This window comes from Hemiscyllium ocellatum, chromosome 17 (assembly GCF_020745735.1).
Source record: "Hemiscyllium ocellatum isolate sHemOce1 chromosome 17, sHemOce1.pat.X.cur, whole genome shotgun sequence".
NCBI lineage: Eukaryota > Metazoa > Chordata > Chondrichthyes > Orectolobiformes > Hemiscylliidae > Hemiscyllium > Hemiscyllium ocellatum.
In genome coordinates, this window is record NC_083417.1 from 82,267,632 (window position 1) to 82,289,924 (window position 22,293).

General features: G+C 44.8%; 1 long non-coding RNA gene across 1 annotated transcript; it reads left to right on the plus strand.

Annotated features, from left to right (window-relative positions):
* The first annotated feature begins 1,351 nt into the window (after window positions 1-1,351).
* On the plus strand, window positions 1,352-16,706 carry LOC132823832 (uncharacterized). The gene is made up of 3 exons (XR_009645594.1): window positions 1,352-1,441; window positions 15,439-15,531; window positions 16,553-16,706. It is a non-coding gene; the product is annotated as an uncharacterized LOC132823832 (long non-coding RNA).
* The last annotated feature ends 5,587 nt before the right edge of the window (window positions 16,707-22,293 follow it).

Consider the following 22,293-nt stretch of genomic DNA (forward strand, 5'->3'; position numbering starts at 1 on the left):
GAGAGTGAGGGAGTCAGGGTGACTGTGATAGCATGAGTGTGAGGAGGGGAGTGTGACTGTGATGGAGTGAGTGTGAGGGGGTCATTGTAACGGTGATGGAGTGAGTGTCATGGGTTCAAGTTGACAGTGATGGAGTGAGAGTGAGGGTTTAAGTGTGACAGTGATTGATTGAGTGTGAGGGGGTCAGGGTGACGTTGATGGAGTGAGTGTGAGGGGGTCAGGGTGACAGAGATGGAGTGAATGTGAGTGGGTCGATGTGACAGAGTCGGATTGTGTGTGTGGGGATCATGGTGAAGTTGATGAAGCGATTGAAAGCGGGTCAGGTTGACGGATGGAGTGAGTGTGAGGGTTTAAGTGTGCCATTAAATGGCAGCAGGGATAGACCAGATAATTACAGAGCAAAAAAAACATGTCAGTGGGATGGTGCCTTTTCTCACTGGCCCCTGAGTTGTGAGAAACATTGAAATGTTTCCCTGTAACACCCCCCCTGTGGGATAAGGATGGACAACCCAGCGCTCCCCTCAGTCTGTTACCATAGCGACAGGCTGCTCCATCGCTGAAACACTGAACTGAAATGAGAAAATCCCGGATGGTGTGATTAATGAGGGAATTTGATGAATGGATGGATTTGGGTGAAGGGATATTTCAGCACATTCTTCAGCTGCTGCCTGAACTTAGTCTGGGTCACGGCATAAGTCGCGGTGTTTGTGCAGCAACTGAGGAGCTGCAGCATGAAGCCCAATTCCTGCACAAAGGGATGGAGAAACACAGACTGATACCCCAAATCATACATCCGGCCCCATGTAGAATACAGCATTAACGTTGACTATAACAGGATGAAATTGGCCGAGATCACAAACAGTAAAACGATGGATTTTTTTCGGTTTCTCATTTCAGTGTCAGACTGAGCGTCCCCATTGGTGTGAGCGCGGAGTCTCCTGCGGGCTCTGCTAGTCACTAAAATGTGTCTGACGGTGAGAACATTGAGCAGCAGAATCAGGAGAAATGGGACACCCGGGGTTAGAATGTACTGGAGGAACTCGATTGTGACCCAGACACTGGAGACTCGAACAGCGACTGTTACATCACAAAACCAGGGGCCGTTCCACAGCCGATACCGAGCCGTGAGCATAAAATACCAGGAAATGTTCTTTAAACAGCTCAGCACAGTCACTGCTCCCAGAACCACAGCCGCCGTTTTCTCACTGCAATATTTACTTTTCAGCTTCTGGCAACAAATGGCCACAAACCGATCAAAGGTGAAAGTGACGGTGAACCAGACAGAGCAGTCAGTGGCTGCATAAAGCAGGACAGCGTGGACATTACACACGGGGACGGAGTGCCTCAGGAAATAAAACTGTTCCTTATAAACAATGGGAATGTGTCTCAGGATCAGGTCGAGGATAATGACCAGGAGATCCGCCGCTGCCATGGCCCCCAGGTAACGTCTGACACATGGAGACAATCCACAATCTTTATAAAGCAGGACGTAGATGGTCACTACGTTAACTGTGAGGAAGGAAAACAAACCCATTATCCATCAGCCTGGAGGCAAAGGGACCCGTTTGATCGGGGACCCAGTGAGATTTTCAAATGTGTCCCTGTATTCAGGGATTTATTAAAATAATTGGAGCTGGAATAACAAATGGGAAGGTCGGAATTACTGTCAAAAATGTGACATAAACCACAAGAAACCCTCCCTCCCCAAACACACAGAGACACATCCATAAGGACAGAATGGTTTCTAGAACATTCCCACACACTCGATCACTCGAGAGCAGACACAGATCACTCCTTCCCAGTTCCTAATACGGAGAGTGGGAACGTTCCTGTCCTGAAGGATTCTCTCCCAGTTTCCTGAAGACAAACGGAGTTTGGGATTCCCGTATTTTGGTCTAAATTGTTGTCGATCCTGTGTCGTGGAGAAATGTAAACGCAGGGAAAACGTATTCCCCCTTTAACTGTCTGAGGGGGCTTCGGAACAGTGTCTCCTTCTCCCTGGAACGGGATCTCTTCCCTCGGGATCTTATCGTTTGTTCAATTCACTGACGTCCGGCCGTTCACAAACTAACAACGTCAGGGACAGAACATTCCGGGTGATATGGTTAATGTAATTTCTGCAGTTTCATGCATTCACATACATACACCTACACACACATTCACTCACACACATACACACACACACATACACACACCTACACACACTCTCACACACATACATACACACACACTCACTCACACACCTACACACACACTCACTGTACTAAAACTGAGGTTTAATGAATAAAAGCTAAATTATGAAACTAATGATCGACTAGGCCATAATGAAGCATGAACTAGAAGTCACCTCTGTTATGCCAGGAACATGGTAACCTTGGGCAAGAAACCAAGGAATGCTTCAGTTAGACACAGAGGGCAAAATACAATGAAAGCTCTTTTCATGACATCAATAAATGTTATAACTAGTAGCAGAAATTGTAAAATAATATAACATTTTAATTAAAGAAATTGGCAGAGAAAAGCGTGAAATGCTTTAACCAATGGAATTGTCATTAATGATTTTTAATGTAAGAAAAATCCATAGCGTGAGATGTTTAAACCAATGAAATTATCACCAATGTATTTGAATGGAAAAATAATGTATAAGTATTAGTGCTGTAAAATCTTCCGTTGCGACTTCCGAAGTCCATTTTGGAACTCGCCCAATCTTCGAAGATTGAATAAACATCTGTTGCTCCGTTTGTGTGTGTCTCGCAGTATTTCGATTTGCCACGGGAGAAGTGATAGCCGGTGGGGATAAGGGCTGATACCAGTCAACTTGGAGTTCGCCTTTTTGAACTTAACCTTGCGGACAGTCTCCCTTGATACAAGGGTTAAAGGACAGTCCGCGGTTGGCAGAGTTCGGAGGCAGGACCCGGTTGTTCTGAATCAGAACCCTAGAGTTAGAATAGTTAGCCAAGTGTCAGGAACTATTCTCCGGAGACTCAGAAAGCCTAGACAGAATTCACTTATAACAAATTTGGGGGCTCGTGTCCGGGATCCTAAACAGAACTCCCACGGGAGGCTCTGAATTATTCTGGGACACTGTGACACACACAGATGTTTGAGCAAACGATGTGAATAGGAAGCGCTCATAATAAAGTAAAAAGGTTGAAGCTTCGAAAAAGTAAAAAGGTGATTTTTTACTTTGAGTCGGACAACTCCGTGCACAGGATCAAGGTAAGAACCTTCTCTGGTATTTTGGGGCTTTCGCGGTTGAGAAGGGTTCACTGCCTTGTCGACTCGGTGTTTGTGACAGGTAACCGGGGTTAATTGAGTAACCAGAGTGTAGGTTAGCCTGAAGACCAACCATGGGTGGCCGAGGTTCCAGGTCTAAAAAGGAACGGGAAAACGAAACCCCACAGATTCCCCTTAATAGTCCGCTGGGACGAAAATTGGGGAATTGGAGTCCCTACGAAAGTCGGGGCTTAAAGAAAAAGGAAATGATAAAATACTGCTGTTTTGTTTGGGTAAAAGAACCCATCCGTCCGCCATCAGTGATCTGGCCAAAATTTGGATCGGACGAGGATTGGGTTTGTTAAATTTTAAATGATTATGTAAAGAATAAACAGTATCCAGGTTTAAAAGAGAGCGAGTATGCTGCATGTTGGGTAGGGAACCTGACAGCAACTGCTCCAACCCCAGTACCCTTATATCCTTTAACCCCACTGAATGAGAGTAAGTGGGAAGTATTAGAGAACTTACCCCCGCCTGTGGCACCCCCGCCATATGCTCTTCAGGAGGAAAAACGGCAGCGGCCGTTGGAGAATCGGGAGCGGGATCCAGGGGATCTGGCGAAGGGGACGTGGAAGCCACAGCAGCAGGGGCTGAGGGGGTAAGGAGATCTGCACGACTAAAGGAGAGAGAGATGAGGGGAAAAGGTGATAAAGAAGTAGTGAGACTGTGTCCCCTACGGGAGGTCCCGTTTGGGGAACGGACCACAGGATTTGTTGTAGCCCCATTAAACTCAAATTATATAAGACAACTGAAGTTTATTTTTTTTACCAGCAGCTTGCAGTAAGACCGACAGAGAGAGAGAGAGTGCAAGAACTGCTCGCAAAAGATTTAACCCTCTGTGATTCGGTTTGAATGCACATTGGTTTGTTGGTGATTGAATGAGGAAGTTTTATTCACTGGAGCTTGAGTTCCAGGATTGTTTTAAATGTGATCTTTATGTAAACTTAACATGATTTATTTTCAATATGTGAAGGACAGTTGTAGTTTCAGTTCAACAGTAGACTGTCGGGGGAAAAAAAGACGATAACTTCCATGGTTATTATCTGAGACCTTGGATTCGGCCATTAGAATTTTTTTTTAAACTTGAATTGACAAATTATTGTAAGACAGCTCTGATTATTTTACGACCTAAAGTATTGTAATTGAGAAATAATTGGTCAGGAGTACATAAGAAAACTAATTTTGGATCTAAATTAGAGTACTAAATCTGGGTGATTACAGTGGATTTCAAAATTGGGAACTGTATGCATTTTACATTTTAAATATTAAGTACTGAATAAATGGACGTAAATATATAAATATGTTTACAAGTTAGGAACAGGCTTTAAAGTTAGTCAAGCATGAATTAATAAATTGGTGTTTGAGGATATGAGAAGCTAGGAACATTGCAATATTTCTTAAAAAAAGGAAGAACGTATCGACTAAAGTGCCGATAGGGGACAAGGAGATTGGGTTTGTGTGTGACCCCCTCACCAGTGGGGAGGTCGGAACATTTAGAAGGAAATGACGGTCCTGGATGAGAATCCGATAGGATTGTCAGAACAAATTAATTTTTGAGGCCCAGTCTGTATATGTGGGCTGAGTTAATGTCTATTTTTGAATATACTATTTACTGGGAGAGAAAGGAGACTTATATGGGGATACTGGATAGGGAAAGTGTTAATTGAGATTTTAAAAAACTAGTAGCAGTGCCGGTATTAAGCTTGCCGGACAATTTGGCATGAGAGGGGGATGGTTAGGGGTGAAGACAAATATCCCCTTCAGAACCCAAACTGGGACCACCACAATATAGAAGGGTGCAATAATATGTTAGACATGCAAAATTTGATAATCCAAGGGATACAAACTTGCATCCCCAAACAACAAAATTTAGCCAAGGTTTTCGACCTGAGGCAGGGAAAGGACGAGTCTCCCTGTGCATTCTTACACAGATTAAGGGAGTCGGTTAGGAAATGTGCGGGTATAGACCCAGATGGGGAAATAGGATGACGGATGGTAAAGGTTACAGAAGATAGAGGACGGGAACGGTAGAAATGAGTCGGAGTTGTTACAGGAGGTTGAGAAAGTCAGTAATAAGGGATGACTGTATGAAAGACAAAAGGAGTCGGATAAATAAGGTGGTTATCTAAATCTGAATATTTATGTCTTTGTGGGCCGGCCCCCAATAGGAATTTTGTGTTGGTGAAGATTTATGTGTGTCTTTGTGTGTGTAAATTTGATTGTAAAAAAAAGTCTCTGTGGATGTGAGAATTTGTGTTTGTGTATGGATTTTTTTTTAAAAAAGGCTTCTCAGCTAACAAGCAGTTTAACACTTTGTGCTCTGGCTTGAATTCATCTGTTTGTTAATGGTTTTATGTGTGAAACTTGTTGTTTGTCATTTGATTCAGTGCGCTATTTTTGATTGTAATTTTATGAATGCTCAACGTTATTTTTTTTTCTCATGATATGATTTTATTAGAACTTAAGGAGGACCCTGATACTGGGAGAAAACAGCAGTATAGGTGGACTGTCTTAGCTGAAGGTTTTACCGAGTCACCAAACTTGTTTGGACAGATCCTAGAACAAGTTCTTGAGGGCTTGACTTTAAGACCAACTTTAAAGTTAATTCAGTATGTGGACGACCTCCTGTTGTCCGGTCCCACCCAAACTGACACACAGCAGGGAACCAATGATTTATTAAACTACCTTGCAGTGAAGGGATTGCGAGTTAGTCAGAACAAACTACAGTATGTGGAACGGGAAGTAAGATATTTAGAGCAATTGATCAGTCAAGGGCAGAAGAGAATAAGCCCTGAAAGAGTAAAGGGAATTGTAGAATTAGGATTACCCAGAACTAAAAGAGAACTCAGAAAGTTCCTGGGGTTTGCTGGGTTATTGCAGACTCTGGATAGATGACTATGCTATTCTTACAAAAAAAGCTATATCTACAGCTAACGGAAGAAGCTCCGGACAGGATTAAATTGGACCTAGAAGGAAAAATGCTGATTGAAACTTTAAAAGAAAAATTAGTTACAGCACCCGTTTTGAGCTTGCCAAATTTTAATAAAGATTTTAGACTATTTGTTAATGCCAAAAGCGGGACAGCTTTTGGGGTCTTAACTCAAGAATGGGGGGGGGGGGGGCATAGAAAACCTGTAGCTTTCCTCTCCAAAATTCTAGACCCTGTCTCACGGGGTTGGCCCGAATGTGTACAAGCAGTAGCAGCCACTGCTAAGCTAGTGGAAGAAAGCCAGAAACTGACGTTTGGAGCACCACTGACTGTGGTTACTCCTCACCAAGTCCGCACTATTCTGAATCAAAAAGCGGGACGATGGCTCACAGACTCCCGAATCCTGAAATATGAGGCAGTGCTCTTAGATAGAGAGGACCTTAAGATAGAGGTGGGAGCATGTTCAAATCCGGCTGACTTCTTCTGGAAAGGAGGACCATTCATGAGATTGAGTGCAAGGTAGTAATAAGTTAGAACAATTCCAAATTCACACGACATGAGGGGTGGTATCCACCTTCAGGAAAATGAGGCAGGGGAGCAGTGGCTCCGGAACAGATGTACAAAGAAATAGGCTGCTGATAAGGCAGGGGGGAACATAAACTCTGAGGGTAGATGCGAATTAATATGGGTAACTTGAGAGTGAGTTTCAGGACGTTGAGACAGTAAGTAGACTGTATTGCGCTGAGATTGTTCGTGGGGGCTATACAGCGCGTAGGGCTGCATTGAAAAACGGTAGGTAGGGAGCGGGAGCTCCGGGGGCGGATGCGCCCAGACACAGGGAAAACATTAAAATGTTACTGACAACCGACCCTGAACAGTTCCATATGTAGAGCAGTGACCTCCGGGAAAAAGGGGGGGGGGGAAGATCTGCCACATGAGGACTGCCCAGCAGTACTGGAGACTGCGAGTGGAGATAGTTGGGGAAAAGAATTAGCACTTGAAGACCTGGTGGTCGAGGGGAGGTCGCTATGAGCTCCGATGCGCAGACACAGGAGACAGTGACAGGCAGACATAGACAGAGAGACCAACACCGTATGAGAGAGAGAGAGAGAGACTAGCTGTGTGTGAGGACCTACAGAGAGAGAGCGGAAGCTATTACATTTTGTTGTGTTTCTGGCTGAAAGTCATCTGTTCGTTAGTGCATGAATGTTTGAGTATTTATCACCTAGAGCTTGAGTCATGAGATATTTGTATCTGTAAATATGTTGAGACTCTGGGCTTCGCTGTTTCTCGTTTACTCCACCAGGGATTCCTGACTCAGACACCACCTCTGGATTTCGCTGTGCACACTATTGAACCCGGTGAAGGGGTTTTGATCAAACACTGACAACAGTTTACTCTCGAACTTGTGTGGGACGGCCCGTTCCTAGTACTCCTCACCATTGAACGGCGGAGAAAAGCTGGCAAATGGCCAGTCACCTCTCCAGTTAAGAAAGGAGTCTGGACAGCCGAATCAACACGTGACCCACTATAACTTAGACTGAACAGACTTTGATTAACTGACTATACTATGGCGACGTGAGTGCGGGGACTGTTTCTTCAGAATTGTATGTAAATCTTGTTTTGTGCTTTGATATATTGTTTAAGTTCTTAGCACTAGTCAGAATTATGCTGCTATTCCTGTTACTTCTGAGTTTTGCTCATATATCTTTTTCAGATGTTGTGTTAATGATTTCTGTTTCGGAATTTCCACAAGTTATAAAAATTGATGCTTGCAGCCTAAGTAGAATGCCCAGATGTAGAGTTTCAAAGGGAATATCTTTCCTCGAAGATATTTCTTCACACCCTACGGAACCGCAAAAGCCACCGCCTAGCATCACTATCCATAGAGCCCCCTTTAGCCCAGCCCTAAACTGTTTTGACAGGAAGTGTCATCCTATATATATCTCACCATTAAAAATGCTTCCTCTGAAGACTCATTTCCCCATAAAAATGGGTCCCAACTCCTTAGTAAAGATTTAAAGATAGAGATGACAGTGTATGGGAAGCGTTTTGTGGGCTGCTATTTTTGAACTGGCGTCGGACGGGGACAGCCTTTGGGATTCCTTGATTCTAAACTGCAACCGTTAACCCCTTACACTGATCCAAAGTCACTGCAGATTATAGAGGTTAAAGACCTGAGACAGACTCTTGAAATAGAAACAGGATATGGATAAACAAATGCCTGGATTGAATGGGTTAAATATACTGTAAAAAGTCTGAACAAAAGCAATTGCTATGCATGTGCCTCCGGTAGGACAGTGTCTCAGGTAGTTCCCTTTCCGTTCGGGTGGGAGCGAAACAAACAGGGCATGGAATGCATGATAGCCCTATATCAAGATGAGACTGCATGGAAAAATCCGAATTGTGCCTCTTTGTCTTTGATGTTCTCTTCCTTAAAAGGACATAAGAGGCAAGCTCCCCCTGTGTTTTCTGCCGCTGTTGGGAATCACACATCGTGTGTTTATAGACAGGGTGGATCTATTGATTTGGGGGAGCTGAGATTGTGTTCGGTGATTAAAAACGTTACTGAAGCAGTGGAAGGAAGAAATTACTCATCTTTAAACGTTCCCCGAGCGGATCTGTGGTGGTATTGTGGAGGAAAACTACTGAGACCCACCCTGCCCCCTGATTGAAAGGGGATATGTGCAATTGTACAATTGGCAATACCATTCACCTTGGCATTTGAAAGAGAACAGTGAGTTGGGAGAAAAGGAAGAGATAAGAGATCACTGCTACCCACTTCTGTTGATGAAAGGATTTATCTTGATTCAATAGGGGTCCCTAGGGGGGTGCCTGATGAGTTCAAAGCTCGTAACCAGACTTCAGCAGGCTTTGAATCATCCCTATTCTGGTGGGTTACTATTAATAAGAATGTGGATTGGATAAACTACATTTATTATAACCAAGCACGGTTTATTAACCACACTAGAGATGCAGTAAAGGGTTTGGCCGAATAACTGGATGCCACCAGTCGTATGGCTTGGGAAAATAGACTGGCCTTGGACATGCTCTTAGCTGAAAAGGGGGGGGGGGGGGGGTTTGTGTCATGATAGGCTCTCAATGTTGTACTTTTATTCCCAACAATACGGCCCCTGATGGCTCGGTGACCCGTGCCCTGGAAGGTCTCCAGGCACTGGCTGATGAGATAGCTGAGAATTCAGGTGTAAATACTAATTGGACTGGCTGGCTAGAGCGGTGGTTCGATAAATGGAAGGGGGTGATAGTCTCAGTGGTGATTACACTTCTGTTGGTAATCGGGATTTTAGTTGCTTTCGGCTGTTGTATAATTCCATGTCTGCTTGGTCTAATTACCCGCCTTACTGAGACTACTTTGATTAAGAGTGACCCGCAGACAGTTGTGGGCATTCACCTTCAAGCTGATGCAAATGATCCTGAGGCTGATTGGAATAGACAGGCCATGATTATGTTGCAGAAATTACAGACTGCATAAAAAGACAGGGGGGATTGATATGGTTAATGTAATTTCTGCAGTTTCATGCATTCACACAGACACACACACACACACACACACACACACACCTCACACATAACCCACACACATACATACGCCTACACACACACTCACTCACACACATACATACACACACCTACACACACACACATACACACACCTACACACACTCTCACACACATACATACACACACACTCACTCACACACCTACACACACACTCACTGTACTAAAACTGAGATTTAATGAATAAAAGCTAAATTATGAAACTAATGATCGACTAGGCCATAATGAAGCATGAACTAGAAGTCGCCTCTGTTATGCCAAGAACATGGTAACCTTGGGCAAGAAACCAAGGAATGCTTCAGTTAGACACAGAGGGCAAAATACAATGAAAGCTCTTTTCATGACATCAATAAATGTTATAACTAGTAGCAGAAATTGTAAAATAATATAACATTTTAATTAAAGAAATTGGCAGAGAAAAGCGTGAAATGCTTTAACCAATGGAATTGTCATTAATGATTTTTAATGTAAGAAAAATCCATAGCGTGAGATGTTTAAACCAATGAAATTATCACCAATGTATTTGAATGGAAAAATAATGTATAAGTATTAGTGCTGTAAAATCTCCCGTTGCGACTTCCGAAGTCCAGTTTGGAACTCGCCCAATCTTCGAAGATTGAATAAACATCTGTTGCTCCGTTTGTGTGTGTCTCGCAGTATTTCGATTTGCCACGGGAGAAGTGATAGCCGGTGGGGATAAGGGCTGATACCAGTCAACTTGGAGTTCGCCTTTTTGAACTTAACTTTGCGGACAGTCTCCCTTGATACAAGGGTTAAAGGACAGTCCGCGGTTGGCAGAGTTCGGAGGCAGGACTCGGTTGTTCTGAATCAGATCCCTAGAGTTAGAATAGTTAGCCAAGTGTCAGGAACTATTCTCCGGAGATTCAGAAAGCCTAGACAGAATTCACTTATAACACGGGGAATGTCAGTTATAGAATGTCGGACAGAACGTTCCGGGGAGCTCCGTGACCTGTCCATCACCTTTCCCCTCTATCCATTCTCCCAACATGATGTACTGTGCACAGGCTACATATCCATCCAGCACGGGGAGCTGCACTGACCACATCATTGTATTATCTATAAACCTCAGCCAGACAGTCTGACCAGTACAGAAACCTGTGCAGTGATCACCCGTGAATTAAGCTGTAACCCAGGAGCAGTTATCCTGCCAGCATGTAGGGCTGTGTACCCCACCCCAGTGCATTGATTAGATTACTTACAGTGTGGAAACAGACCCTTCAGCCCAACAAGTCCACACCGACCCGCCAAAGTGCAACCCACCCATACCCCTACATTTACCCCTTACCTAACACGACGGGCAATTTAGCATGGCCAATTCACCTGACCCGCACATCTTTGGACTGTGGGAGGAAACCGGAGCACCCGGAGGAAACCCACGGGGAGAATGTGCAAACTCCACACAGTCAATCGCCTGAGGCATGAATTGAACACGGGTCTATGGCGCTGTGCTAACCACTGTGCCACCGTGCGGCCCCAGGAATAGAAGGATCATCCACACGAGGCTGTGCTAATTTCTTGGTGCTATCGTGTTGAACTCACCTCGTTAACTACCCATGGTGTCCCTCTCATTCAATACCAGCCCGATTCTCCCACCCATCATGCATGCCCCTGGGTATTCTGTGACCCCTGGCACTGGTGCCACGGCGGTCCAGGTGGATGGGCTAGTACAGAGGGTGACCATTCTCTTCCCAGAGGGAGCCACACCACCAGACCCACTGAGCATGGTCTGAGCTCCCCACCCAGCTCAGTGCAGTATCTGCGGTCTGCAGAAATGTCCAGCAATACAGGACAAGCATCAATAACCTTCCCCGCTCTGTCAGGATAAGGGTCACTGTATTCTCTCTGCTCACTGTATATCTGTTATGGCACCTTCCCTACCCCCCCCCCCCACCCCACCACTCTCTCTCTCTCTCCCCCCTCTCTTCCCCTCTCTCTCTCCCTCTCTCTCACTCGCTCCCTCCACTTTACCCCTCACACTAATAACACTCCATGGATACAACCCTGTGGACTGACTCCATCCGAACCCCTCCCCATGTCCCCCATGTACACCGGCACTAACAGCAGGGCCACCCACTCCCACCCTCCCTTTCTCCCATTCCAGGAGAAACAGCTTGCAGTAGGACGGAAAGGGCCAAGCCGGGTGGTGGAGTGCTCGATATCCATTCCCTCACCCCCTCACCTCGCCATGTGGGGAGGGCCCTGGTACAACCCTGGAAGCCTCATGTGGGGATTCTGAAACATCCACGTCCCACCGACCGAGTAAGGAGCAATGTTCAGTGAAGGGCAACTCTCACTTTAAACCCACTGGCAGTTCCGTTTCCCCCGGGCACAACTTAGAAGCCGTGGCCCTGATGCCATCTCCCTTCTGTGTCGAGTTGGTACAAATGGAATCCCCACGGTCTCGGGGGGCAGGAGGGTGGGCTCACAACACATCGTCACCATCACCTCCCAGGAAGGGAGCACGGAGGCTCCCTCCCTCACCGCCCCCTATGAACAGCTCAGATACTGACACTAATCTGTGAGAGTTCCTGCTCTCCCCACTTGTCCTGACATCTTCAACAATCTGTGCTCATATACACGCAGAGCTCTCTATTCCTGCAGCCCCTTTATAATGGACAGCCTGTTTTAAACTGTCTTTCTTTATCTTTCATACCAAAGTGCATCACCTCACACTGCTCTGCATTGATCCCCGTCTACCAGCGTGTCACTGTCCTGTTAGAGTTCCACACTGTCCTCCATAGACTTTACAACTCTTGCAGGTTTGGTACCATTTACAAATATTAAGATTGTCACAGTGTCACAGTGCCCATGAAACAACTGAAATCCTGCCCCACACACAGGAGTGTGAGCAAGTGAAATACTGATATATTCCCAAGGACAGAATCGAATAATGACATACTGTCAATGGAATAACAAAAATCCTGACATATACGAGACAGAGTAGATGAAATATTGACAAACCACAGAGCAAGAGAAATCCGGATAGGTTCCACTTATCTATATTCATCAGGGTATAATGGGATGAAGGTGAAAGTGTGTACTGTACCTTTAAGCAAGGGTGAATGCTGCTCTGAACTGAGAGCTTACAAGTACCTGTGATATGAGAGGATGGCAGACCCAGAAACAGTATATTACTGTAGAGCTGGAGTCGGGTTATAAGCAGTTAAGAGATAGAGGGTCTCTTTCAGTTCACGTTCAGTGTTAAAAACTACATTGTTGTTTTTATTTAAACAGTGGAATTTGGGAGTTCTCTGTCACTCATATTTCAACAGTTTATGAGGCGAATTGAGCATTTATTTATGTTTAGTTTAAATTACCAGAAGAGCTCAATGTTGTGTCCTAACAATTGCTGTGTGTGTATCTGTGTGTCTCTGTGTGGGGCAGGTCTGGCAGTCTCTGTGGTGCTGAAAGTGATGCAATGCCTCCCTCTGCTGGCCTCCACACGCCACTGCACAGGCATTGGTAGAAGGTGAAAACCAACAGGGATTCACTCAGAGAGAGGGCAGCTGCTCACAGCACCATCCAAACTGATATCTTATCCATGTACTGATCTAAATGTCCTTTAAACGTTGTAACTGTACCTGTTTTCACGACATGCTCTGCAAGTTCATTCCACACACAAGCCAGTTTCTGTCTAAAATAATTACCTTTCCTGACTTTTGTAAATCTTTTTTCCTCACACGTTAAAATATCCCTCCGTTTTGAATCCCTAACTCTCAGGAAAAGACATCAGCCCTACAGCTTATCTGTACCCCTCATCACTTTATAAACCTCTGCAAACTTACCCCTCCATCTCACACTCTCCAGTGAAAAATATCCCAGCCTATTCAGCCTCTCCTTATAGCTCAATCCTTCCATTTCCAGCAACATCCAAGTTAAACTCTTCTGAACCCTCTCCAGCTTAATAATATCAAGGTCAATAATATCAAAGTGAATAGTCAATGTATTTTATAAGGGTAATGGAGACCAAAACGAGAGGACATAGTTGTAAAAGGGGAAACATTTAAAAGTGACCTAAGGGGCAGCTGTTTCACCCAGAGGGTGGTGTGCCTATGGAATGAGCGGGCAGGATGTCCAGACTGGACACAGTATTCCGGTAGAGGTCTCACCAATGTCCTGTACAACCTCAACATGACGTCCCAATTCCGATACTCAAAGGTCTGACCATTGAAGACAATTGTGGTAAACACCTTCTTAACCACATTATCTATATGAGATGCAACTTTTAAAGAATTATACCTGACGGCCTTGGTCTCTGTCCTACAACACTGCCAAAGGCCCTACGTTTAATTGTATAAGTCCTGCTCTTGTTGATTTACCAAATCCAATACCTCGCATTAATCCAAACTAAACTCCATCTGCCACGCCTCGGCCAGTGAGTGATATTCCCACCTCCTCACCTTCCCCGTTTAATTTTAAAATGCCCACCCCTCTCCAGGAGGCCTGCACATTCCGGCCTTGATTTTCACAAAGACCCTGAGCTTAGTTTGCCTTGTGTGGTTAGGGGGAGGAGGGACGGATTGCAGACACAGTCAGTGGGGAGGAAAGGCTGGACAGTACTCAGCGGCCTGGTATCATTTCATGGTTTTAGGCAGAGGGCAGACACACGTGAGAGTTGGGTTATACTGGTCGGTGTTTTGTGACCAGAAATTATGGTCTTTCTCCGTGTCTGGTGTTCAGTAATAACTACCTATTTTTCAGAGCCTTCACTGGGCAGAGTGTGTCTGCAGGATTTCTGTCCCTAATATTGCAGACTACAGATAATAGCGATTAAAGATGTTCATAGTTAATTTCGATCTTGCACTTGTTTAACAAAACAAAATGTTTTGTGTAGTTCAGTAATGGTAACCTGATTATAATAATTCCACACCTAGCTGAATGCTGCCCCTTAAAATGTGACCCAAAATCTGGGTATAGTAGTGTACTGGGTAGTGTCCCTGTCTCTGAGTCATGGCTCTGGGTTTGATTCCAATTCCTGACATTGTTTGGTAGTGTTCCTAGCTCTGGATGAGAAGGTGTGGATTCATGTCCTGCCTGTTGCAGAGGTATGTCACAGCATCTCAGGACAGGCTGATGAACAAACACACAGGAGAATAATGTTACAGCTTTATGGTTATTGCCGAGTGGTGCTCGTGTCCCTACCTCCGGGCACAAAGGTCTCGGTGTAAATCCCACAGAAGTGTCTCCTAATATATCTGAACAAACTGATGAAACTGGATTTAGAGATGTGACTTGGTGGAGAAAGAACAGGTGTGGGTGTTGCATTTCAGCATTTCGGCCCTGGATTATTGAAAGTACAGCCATTCGTGTTGATTGAAGTCACATTTCGCAGCAGGAAAGGTTTATAAAATCAGAACGGTCATGGATAGGGTTTGTAGCCAAGGTTTTTCCCCAGTTTAGGGGCGTCCAAAACTAGAGGACATTGGTGGAAAGTGAGAGGGGAAAGGTTTTGAAGAGGCCTAAGGGACACCTTTTCACACAGAGGATGGTGTGCGTATGGAATGAGCTGCCAGAGGAAGTGGTGGAGGCTGGTACAACTACATCATGTAAAAAGCATCTGGATGCTGACAGACCTGCCGAGCTTTTCCAGCAATTTCTGTATTTGTTAAAACAAAACATTCATTTTAACACAGGTATCTATGTTAGCTGTTTGGATACAGAATTGGCTGGCCAACAGAAGACAGCGAGTGGTAGTGGAAGGAAAATATTCTGCCTGGAAGTCAGTGGTGAGTGGTGTTCCACAGGGCTCTGTCCTTGGGCCTCTACTCTTTGTAATTTTATTTAATGATTTGAATGAGGGGATTGAAGCAAGTTTACAGATGACACGAAGGTTGGAGGTGTTATTGACAGTGTAGAGGGCTGTTGTAGGCTGCAGCGGGACATTGACAGGATGCAGAGATGGGCTGAGAGGTGGCAGATGGAGTTCAACCTGGATAAATGCGAGGTGATGCATGTTGGAAGGTCGAACTTGAAAGCTGAGTACAGGATTAAGAATAGGATTCTTGGCAGTGTGAAGGAACAGAGAGATCTTGGTGTGCAGGTACATAGATCTCTTAAAATGGCCACCCAAGTGGACAAGGTTGTTAAGAAAGCACATGGTGTTTTGGCTTTCATTAACAGTGGGATTGAGTTTAAGAGTCGTGAGATCTTGTTGCAGCTCTATGAAACATTGGTTCGAATGCACTTGGAATACTGCGTCCATTTCTGGTCACCCGATTGTAGGAAAAATGTGGATGCTTTGGAGAGGGTTCAGAGGAGGTTTACCAGGATGCTGCCTGGACTGGAGGGCTTCTCTTCTGAGGAGAGGTTGACAGAGCTCGGACTTCTTTCATTGCAGAAAAGGAGGAGGAGAGGGGACCTAATTGAGGTATTCAAGATTGAGAGGCATAGATAGTGTTGATAGCCAGAGACTATTTCCCAGGGCAGAAATGGCTAACACAAGGGGTCATAGTTTTAAGCTGGATGGAGGAAAGTATAGAGGGGATGTCAGAGGCGGGTTCTTTACACAGAGAGTTGTGAGATCGTGGAATGCATTGCCACAGCAGCAGCTGTGGAAGCAGGGTCATTTGGGACATTTAAGAGACTGCTGGATATGCATATGGTCACAGAAATGTGAGGGTGCTTACATGAGGATCAATGGTCGGCACAACATGGTGGGCTGAAGGGCCTGTTCTGTGCTGGACTGTTCTATGTTCCATGTTCTATGTATTCTGAATACATTAAACATTTTATTTTTTAATGATGCAGGGCCATATAAACATATCTTCAAATTGACCGAGACCATTTTCTGCTCAGGGTATGGCTCTGTGTATGACAGCAGCAATGATGCACCGACATGGAACAGGGAATGTGATGGAGACATAGTTTGGATAATGTACAAGGAGACCTCACATGGTCCAGTTTGGGAGAGAATGACATTATTGTGTGATTCAACTCAGAGAGGGAGAAAGTGTCACCTGTCTGAAAAGAAACGGCCTATTGCACTCTCTCTCCTTCATTATTCCTCATCACAGTAACGTGTGCGAGCTAAAATAAAACTCTACTGTCATCATTACCATTCTTATTTTTATAGAATCCTGCAGTGTGGAAACAAGCCCTTCTGCCCAACAAGTCCATACTAACCCTCCAATCAGTAACCTTCCCATGCCCTTCCAGTTACCACTGACTAGTGCACCTAGAGTAGAAATCGCTGAACACTATGGACTATTTGACCAATCCACTTGAATTATACAGCTTTGGGCTGTGGGAGGAAACGGGAGCACCCATCAGAAACTCACGCAGACAAGGGGAGAAGATGCAAACTCCACGCAGATAGTCGCCCGAGGCTGGAATTGAACTCATGCCCCTGATGCTGTGATGGAACAGTGCGAACTACTGAGCCACTGTGCTAACCTGGAACCTCCCGCCAGCCTAATGCAAAGGGAATTCAGCCAAATCCGACCCTCCCAGGATAAAATCCCATTGCTAGCGACTGTGTGAGTACAATATCTTCAGAAGCAGAATAACATTTTGGACAATCTCTCAATTTTTCCTTTTGTCATTAGTTACACTAATATTTTGACAAGGTTGCAGAGATTTTGTTTATTTTAAGGGCGGCATGGTGGCAGTGGTTAGCACTGCTGTCTCTCAGCTCCAGAGACCCGGGTTCAATTCCCGCCTCAGGCGACTGACTGTGTGGAGTTTGCACATTCTCCCCGTGTCTGCGTGGGATTCCTCCCACAATCCAAAAATGTGCAGATTAGGTGAATTGACCATGCTAAATTGTCCGTAGTGTAAGGTGCCAGGGTAAGTGCAGAGGAATGGGTCTGGGTGGGTTGCGCTTTGGTAGGTCGGTGTGGACTTGTTGGGCCAAAGGGCCTGTTTCCACACTGTAAGTAATCTAATCTACTTTGTGTGTGTGTGCGTGTGTGTGTGTCAGTGTATTTAGAACGGGAAATAACGGTTCTTTATTTGCAATACCCAAACAGTTTGTCATTCATCTTTCCACCTTAGTTGGAATAACATTGCTCTGGATCAGAAACGTGCTATTTGAGCAGATTAACGATACTAGCCTGACTTGTTCCTAAAACTGACCCTGACCCAGTCTGAGACCGATATCATCGGCTATATCACCGACCTGGTAACATTTAACATTTGTTGTGAACAGTGGAGGAGTGGGACTAGAAAAGGAAACAGTGACCCAAAAAGCCGGGGAACTATAGACCGGTGAGCCTGATGTCGGTGGTGGGTAAGTTGTTGGAGGGGATTCTGAGAGATAGCATTTACATACATTTGGGAATGTAAGGACTGATCGGGGTAGACAACGTGGCTTTCTGCATGGGAAATCATGTCTCATTAATTTTATTGAGTTTTATGAAGAGGTGACAAAGAAGATTGATGAAGGCAGTTGGGTAGACATTGTCTATATGGACCTCAGCAAGGTGTTCATAACATTCCGATTGGTAGGCAGATTAGTAAGGTTCGGTCACATGGGGATACAGAAGAAGCTAGTCACAATTGTCTTGAAGGAAGAGGGGTATTTTTCAGACTGGAGGCTTGTGAGCAGCAGTGTGCTGTAAGAATCAGGACTGAGTTCACAACATTTCATCATTTATGTCAAGGATTTAGATGTGAATATTGGGGCCATAGTTAGTAAGGTTACAGACGACATCAGAAAGGTGGTGTAGGAAATTATCTCAGAGTACAACAAGACCTCAAATAGATGGGACAAAGGGGCAAGGACTGACAGATGAAGTTTAATTTAGATCAATACGAGGTTACACATTTTGGGAAGGCAAATCAGGGCAGAAATTATACACTTAATGGTAAGGGCCTGGTGAGTGTTGTGAAACAAATGGACATAGGGCTGCAGGTAGATTGTTCCTTGAAAGTGGAGTCTAAGGCAGGTACAGAACACATTTGGCACATTTGCCTTAATCAGTCAGAGCATTGAGTATAGGAGTTGTGGTGGCATGTTGTATCTGTACAGGATGTTGGTGAGGCCACTTTAAGAATACTGTGTACAATTCAGTTGTCTGCAGAAAAGATGTACACGGATGTCCCAGGACTGGAGGTTTGAGCTTCAGGGAGAGGTTGATTAGTTTGAGGTGTTTCCCCTGGAGTGTTATTCTAAACAGCCATGTTCTGCTCCCCAGGATCCCAGAACAGGAAAGCATAGGTTGGAGGGCAGAGGACGAATAATTTAGAAGGGACCTGAAGTTAAATGTTTCACACACACAGTGGTGTGTGTACAGAAAGTGCTGTCAGAGGAAGTAGTGAAGGCGGTGACAATCGCACATTTAAAAACTATCTGAAAGAGGAGGGATATTGGTCAAATGCTGGCAAATGGGACTGGATCAGATTTGATATCTGATCGGAGTGAACAGATTGGACTAACGGGTCTGTTTCCGTTCTGAATGACTCTGATTCTGTCAGAGGGATGACGAAAATTCTGAAAGTACGTTTCAAATCCGAATCCTCTTCACTGGACGTTTACTTGGGACATAGAACATAGAAAAATATAATGCAGTACATGTCCTTCGGCCCTCGATGTTGCGCCGACCGAAGCCTACCTAACCTACACTAGCCCAATAGCCTCCATATGCTTATCCAATGCCCCCTTAAATGCACATAAAGAGGGAGAGTCCACCACTGCTACTGGCAGGGCATTCTATGAACTCACAACCCGCTGAGTAAAGAATCTACCCCAACATCTGTCCTATACATACCACCCCTTAATTTAAAGCTGTGTCTCCTAGTAACAGCTGACTCCATTAGCGTAAAAAGGTTCTCACTGTCAACCCTATCTAAACCCCTAGTCATCTTGTAGGTGTCTCTATGTTCACATTGATTGATTGAAAGCTGCGTTAGTGAAATATTTGACAGGGAACTGAGTCATGGATAATGGGACGCAGACAGGAAAGTGGGGCTGAGACCATAACATGATCAGCCACAATCTTAGTGCCTGGTGGAGAAGGTTGAACGTATCTAATGACTCACTCCTATCCCTCAATCCCGTGTCCCTGTGTTCCATTCAGCCCATTAAACCTGTTAGGCAGGAGCATTTGGAGGCTACTTACTTCTATAACCTGGTGAGCAGAAACAGAGGAAATCATTCGGCCCTTCAAGACCGTCCCACACGCTTTGAGGTGATTTGAGAAATGTAATTGTAAAAACCCAGGCTGGGTATGAAAGAGGCTTCTCATCTCTCTTTACAGAGCTTCCCCTCTCTGAAACTTGTGCTCCATTTGTTGGTCATGTTGTAGACCCAAATTCACTATGAATACAGCCCCCATACTTCACCCAGCGATGGCTCACACAATCCTCTGGTCTCCCTGACGGCAACATTCAATAACAGAACATTCATGAAAATAACACCCACTAACTTTCCAATAAGAGCATGTGAGAATATCAGACTCAGGGGCAGGTCGTTCACTCCTCAAACCTGACTTTCCCTTCACTAAGATCATGGCTGATTTGCTCTTGGTCTCAAACCCTCTTTCAAACCCAATTCTTCATCGCCCTCAAATCTCTGACAGGTCAATATCCATCTACCTCCTCTTCAAATACTTTCAGTCATCGAGCTCCCTGAACACTCTTGAGAAGAGAAATCCTGACATTCAACGCCACCTGTTTGAAGAAAATCCTTGCTGCTCCTATACCATGGCTTATTGATATGAACAAAAGAGATTAACACAAGGGGTCAGGTAATAATGACTGGCCCTGATATCAAGGCTTCTGTTGACTTCTGTTGACATCAAGGAGCTTAACAAATCTGAACTTAATGGGAATCAGAGAAAACTCTCCAATGTTTGGAATCAAACATGACACAAAGGAAGGTGTTCATCATCTCAGTCCTGGGTCACCTCTGTGAGAGATCCTCAGGGTAGCTTCCTCTTCACAAACATCTTCAGCTGCTTCATCAATGTCTCCCCACCCTCACCCTCCCCACCATAAGATCCGAAGTGGGGATGGTCACTGAGGATTCCACAATGTTCAGAATAATTTGACGCCCCTGTCAGGTTCTAAACTGGACTGTGTCCATGTGCAGCAAGACCTGGACTCCATTGAGGCTTGTGCTTTTAAAGAGTCCATAACATTCATATAAAGGACTGTCTGACACTGCACATTGCCACAGTAAAATAAGAGTTCATTCCACACCTCACACTGGTTTGGCAGGAATATGAGGAATTCTTTCAGCCCATTGACACTATTGGAGAGGAACAGGGACAGCCCATTCAGTGCCTCCAACATAATTCTCAGGAAGAGAAGGATTTTAGTGTGAAGGGCCACACCAGAGCCCCTCAACAATATTTGAAGGTGGTAGCCTAGACTCTAATGTTCTCTTATTTTAAAGAAAATATAAAGTGTCTGTTCCAGATGCAATGTGGTGGGTCAAACAACTCCGTGTGAAGCATAATTCTCCCCGTGTCTGCGTGGGTTTCCTCCAGGAGTTCCGGTTTACTCCCACAGTCCAAAGATGTGCGGGTTAGGTGAATTGGCCATGCTAAATTGGCCGTAGTGTTAGGTAAGGCGTAAATGTAGGGGTATGGGTGGGTTGCACTTCGGCGGGTCGGTGTGGACTTGTTGGGCCGAAGGGCCTGTTTCCACACTGTAAGTAATCTAATCTAATCTAATCTAATCTAATCTAATCCATAACACCATTTATGTAAACACGATAGATGAAATAAAACCAAAGAAAGAAGAATTTAGAATAACAGATTAAAGAACTATTATTAATGAATTGTTCCAGTACTAGAAAAAAAAGGAATATTCAGACACTGAATGACACAAATATTTCTCCAATTCAGGATTTAAAAACAGCACCAAGAGAAAATTCATAGAGAGTAGCAGCCAGGAGTCATTCACTAATGTTTTCAACTCGGTGGAGACCCCAATAATTTCTGATGTTACTGAGAAAGCAAAACCCAGAAATCCTAATCTGTGAGAGCTGACCATACCCATTCCTTCTGCATTAAAATAAACCGAAGGCCTCACTAGTTAATTACTCAAGTAGTCCTAACTAGCCAGCTTGGGATCGGTCATTCAATCTCTCTCGTAAAAGAAACCAGAACAAAATAAACTCTTAAAGCTCCAGCATCATCACACTAGTGAGCACATCGAGCTGTCATACAGGAACCAGGGGAAACCCAATCAGGCCCCTGGTCCTGTCCAATCGGACGAGGAAGAAACCCTTGAGTCACTTACACAGGAACAGTAGGAGGCCATTCCCACCTCAATGCCCTTACACAGGGGCAGAATGAGGTGATTGATGCTGATTCTTGATGAATGGCTTATGCTCAAAACATCGATTCTCCTGCTGTGCTTTTCCAGCAAACCACTGTCTACTCTGATCTTCAGCATCAACAGTCCTCGCTGTCTCCTAACTGATGCTCTAAAATGATGACCAAGTGGAACAGAGGGTACACAGCCTGGTGTTCTCTATGTAGGGTGGAAGCTGGTGGGAATGGCTACCTGTTTCAGATGGAAGGCATTGTGGCTGCTGTTGG